We start from the raw sequence: 5,810 nt of genomic DNA, 5'->3' as shown, positions 1-5,810 counted from the left end.
TGTGTCCTCTCATTATATGTACAGCTGTCCTCTCATTATATGTACAGCTGTCCTCTCATTATATGTACAGGTGTCCTCTCATTATATGTATAGGTGTCCCTCTCATTATATGTACAGCTGTCCTCTCATTATATGTACAGGTGTCCTCTCATTATATGTATAGGTGTCCCTCTCATTATATGTACAGGTGTCCTCTCATTATATGTACAGGTGTCCTCTCATTATATGTATAGGTGTCCTCTCATTATATGTACAGGTGTCCTCTCATTATATGTACAGGTGTCCTCTCATTATATGTATAGGTGTCCTCTCATTATATTTACAGGTGTCCCTCTCATTATATGTATATGTGTGCTCTCATTATATGTATAGGTGTCCCCTCATTATATGTATAGGTGTCCTCTCATTATATGTATAGTATCCCTCTCATTATATGTATAGGTACCCTCTCATTATATATATAGTATCCCTCTCATTATATGTATACTATCCCTCTCACTATAAGTATTGGCACCCTCTCATTATATGTATAGGACACCTATACATATAATGAGAGGACACCTCTACATACAATGAGAGGACACCTATACATATAATGAGAGGACACCTATACATATAATGAGAGGGACACCTATACTATGAGAGGACACCTATACATATAATGAGAGAGATACCTATACATATAATGAGAGGACACCTATACATATAATGAGAGGACACCTATACATATAATGAGGGGACACCTATACATATAATGAGAGAGATATCTATACATATAATGAGGGGACACCTATACATATAATGAGAGAGATACCTATACATATAATGAGAGAGATACCTATACATATAATGAGAGCGATACCTATACATATAATGAGAGGACACCTGTACATATAATGAGAGGACACCTATACATATAATGAGAGGACACCTATACATATAATTAGAGAGCACCTATACACATAGAGAGAGATACCTATACATATAATGAGAGGACACCTATACATATAATGAGAGGACACCTATACACATAATGAGAGGACACCTATACATATAGTGAGAGGACACCTATACATATAATGAGAGGACACCTGTACATATAATGAGAGAGATACCTATACATATAATTAGAGAACACCTATACATATAGTGAGAGGACACCTTATACATATAATGAGAGGACACCTATACTATGAGAGGACACCTATACATACAATGAGAGGACACCTATACATATAGTGAGAGGACACCTATACATATAATGAGAGGACACCTATACATATAATGAGAGGACACCTATACATATAATGAGAGGACACCTATACATATAATGAGAGGGACACCTATACTATGAGAGGACACCTATACATATAATGAGAGAGATACCTATACATATAATGAGAGGACACCTATACATATAATGAGAGGACACCTATACATATAATGAGGGGACACCTATACATATAATGAGAGAACACCTATACATATAATGAGAGAGATATCTATACATATAATGAGGGGACACCTATACATATAATGAGAGAGATACCTATACATATAATGAGAGAGATACCTATACATATAATGAGAGGGGTACTATACATATTATGAGAGGACACCTGTACATATAATGAGAGGACACCTATACATATAATGAGAGGACACCTGTACATATAATTAGAGAGCACCTATACACATAGAGAGAGATACCTATACATATAATGAGAGGACACCTATACATATAATGAGAGGACACCTATACACATAATGAGAGGGACACCTATACATATAGTGAGAGGACACCTATACATATAATGAGAGGACACCTGTACATATAATGAGAGAGATACCTATACATATAATTAGAGAACACCTATACATATAGTGAGAGGACACCTATACATATAATGAGAGGACACCTATACTATGAGAGGACACCTATACATACAATGAGAGGACACCTATACATATAGTGAGAGGACACCTATACATATAATGAGAGGACACCTATACATATAATGAGAGGGACACCTATACATATAATAAGAGGACACCTATACATATAATGAGAGGACACCTATACTATGAGAGGACACCTATACATATAATGAGAGGACACCTATACATATAATGAGAGGACACCTATACATATAATGAGAGGACACCTATACTATGAGAGGACACCTATACATATAATGAGAGGACACCTATACATATTATGAGAGGACACCTATACATATAATGAGAGGACACCTATACATATAATGAGAGGGACACCTATACTATGAGAGGACACCTATACATATAATGAGAGAGATACCTATACATATAATGAAAGGATACCTATACATACAATGAGAGGACACCTATACATATAGTGAGAGGACACCTATACATATAATGAGAGGACACCTATACTATGAGAGGACACCTATACATACAATGAGAGGACACCTATACATATAGTGAGAGGACACCTATACATATAATGAGAGGACACCTATACATATAATGAGAGGGACACCTATACTATGAGAGGACACCTATACATATAATGAGAGAGGTACCTATACATATAATGAGAGGACACCTATACATATAATGAGAGGACACCTATACATATAGTGAGAGGACACCTATACATATAATGAGAGGGACACCTATACTATGAGAGGACACCTATACATATAATGAGAGAGATACCTATACATATAATGAGAGAGTACCTGTACATATAATGAGAGGGACACCTATACATATAATGAGAGGACACCTATACATATAATGAGAGGGACACCTATACATATGAGAGGACACCTATACATATAATGAGAGGACACCTATACATATAATGAGAGAGATACCTATACATATAATGAGAGAGATACCTATACATATAATGAGAGGACACCTATACATATAATGAGAGAGATACCTATACATATAATGAGAGAGATACCTATACATATAATGAGAGAGATACCTATACATATAATGAGAGGACACCTATACATATAATGAGAGAGATACCTATACATATAATGAGAGGACACCTGTACATATAATGAGAGGACACCTATACATATAATGAGAGAGATACCTATACATATAATGAGAGAGATACCTATACATATAATGAGAGGTCACCTATACATATAATGAGGGGATACCTATACATATAATGAGAGAGATACCTATACATATAATGAGAGGACACCTATACATATAATGAGAGGACACCTATACATATAATGAGAGAGATACCTATACATATAATGAGAGAGATACCTATACATATAATGAGAGGACACCTATACATATAATGAGAGGACACCTATACATATAATGAGAGAGATACCTATACATATGAGAGGACACCTATACATATAATGAGGGGACACCTATACATATACCTATATATGTATAGGTGTCCTCTCATTATATGTATAGATGTCCTCTCATTATATGTATAGGTGTCCTCTCATTATATGTATAGGTGTCCTCTCCTTATATGTATAGTATCCCTCATTATATGTATAGGTGTCCTCTCATTGTAATTCTAGTTGTCCTCTCATTATATGTATCCCCAAATATTATCCTAATTTTTACATGTACTTGTACCCCTCTCATTATATGTATAGGCACCCCTCTCCTGGTTAGCGGGCATAGTGTATAGTGTTGGTACTGGATGCTGGGTTCCAACCTCAGAACAGCCGGATAACAGATTGGATTGGTCCAATCTGCTGGTCTCAGTTACTGTCGCAGGTAAGTAGGCGTCAAAGCAGGATCTTGAAGCAGTGATGTTTCATTAGCTCAAGCAGTCCTTATAAGGACAGTTACACGCCAGTCTATGGTACTAGCGATCTTTCCAGAAATTACAAATGGAATAATACATTACATGGTCAAACAGTGCTCTTTTTATACAGATTCTGACATTCATGTGGGCAGGGTGTAACCCAGCCCCCTGATTCCAGCTGGCAATGCAACGTCTGAGATATTACATTCAATAATTAACATCAGGATGCAATATGTTCTCTATCCTTAGCGTTAACACATTTTTATAACTTAACAGAATTTAAACCAATCTGTTTTTTTCTAAAATTTGCTGGTTACATTATTCAGACAGGTTCTAAGATACAGGATGAAAACTGCACATGAAAGGAAGGTAACGACTTCCTGCGGTGCATTTAGACTAAACTTTCCTCCCCAATTTGCATACTGTATCAGAAATCAGTACATTTGCAATTATGTAAATTGGCACCTGCGCCAATAGAATAAATGTATGCAATAAGTTATTTATAAATGATCCAGCTACTCTATCTATCTATCTATCTATCTATCTATCTATCTATCTATCTATCTATCTATCTATCTATCTATCTATCTATCTATCTATTGTTGGAGATTACAAGACTACAAGTCCCTTAATTACTACATAAGATGTAAAATTATTACCCCCCCCCCCCCCATCCCCTGGGGTCTCCAGCTTTACTCCTAATATTATGCCAGCAGCAAATATTCCATTGTGTCAGCAATTCCATCAGTGATAAATACTGTCCTATCCCATCAGTGATACAAACTATCCTATCCCATCAGTGATACATACTGTCCTTTCCCATCAGTGATACATACTGTCCTATCCCATCAGTGATACATACTGTCCTATCCCATCAGTGATACATACTGTCCTATCCCATCAGTTATACATAGTTTCCTATCCCATCAGTGATACATACTGTGCTATCCCATCAGTGATACATACTGTCCTATCCCATCAGTTATACATACTGTCCTATCCCATCAGTGATACATACTGTCCTATCCCATCAGTGATACATACTGTCCTATCCCATCAGTGATACATACTGTCCTATCCCATCAGTGATACATACTGTCCTATCCCATTAGTGATACATACTGCCCTATCCCATCATTGATACATACTGTCCTATCCCATCAGTGATACATACTGTCCTATCCCATCAGTTATACATAGTTTCCTATCCCATCAGTTATACATAGTTTCCTATCCCATCAGTGATACATACTGTCCTATCCCATCAGTGATTACATACTGTCCTATCCCATCAGTGATACATACTGTCCTATCCCATCAGTGATACATACTGTCCTATCCCATCAGTTATACATAGTTTCCTATCCCATCAGTGATACATACTGTCCTATCCCACCAGTTATACCTAGTTTCCTATCCCATCAGTTATACATAGTATCCTATCCCATCAGTGATACATTCTGTCCTATCCCATCAGTGATACATACTGTCCTATCCCATCAGTGATACATACTGTGCTATTCCATCAGTGATACATACTGTCCTATCCCATTAGTTATACATACTGTCCTATCCCATCAGTGATACATACTGTCCTATCCCATCAGTTATACATAGTTTCCTATCCCATCAGTTATACATAGTTTCCTATCCCATCAGTGATACATACTGTCCTATCCCATCAGTGATACATACTGTCCTATCCCATCAGTGATACATACTGTCCTATCCCATCAGTGATACATACTGTCCTATCCCATCAGTGATACATACTGTCCTATCCCATCAGTGATACATACTGTCCTATCCCATCAGTTATACATAGTTTCCTATCCCATCAGTTATACATAGTTTCCTATCCCATCAGTGATACATACTGTCCTATCCCATCAGTGATACATACTGTCCTATCCCATCAGTTATACATAGTTTCCTATCCCATCAGTGATACATACTGTCCTATCCCATCAGTGATACTTACTGTCCTATCCCATCAGTGATACATACTGTCCTA

This window comes from Mixophyes fleayi, chromosome 8, assembly GCF_038048845.1.
Source record: "Mixophyes fleayi isolate aMixFle1 chromosome 8, aMixFle1.hap1, whole genome shotgun sequence".
In the NCBI taxonomy this organism is placed as follows: Eukaryota; Metazoa; Chordata; class Amphibia; order Anura; family Limnodynastidae; genus Mixophyes; species Mixophyes fleayi.
Note: the sequence above shows the minus strand (reverse complement) of the source record.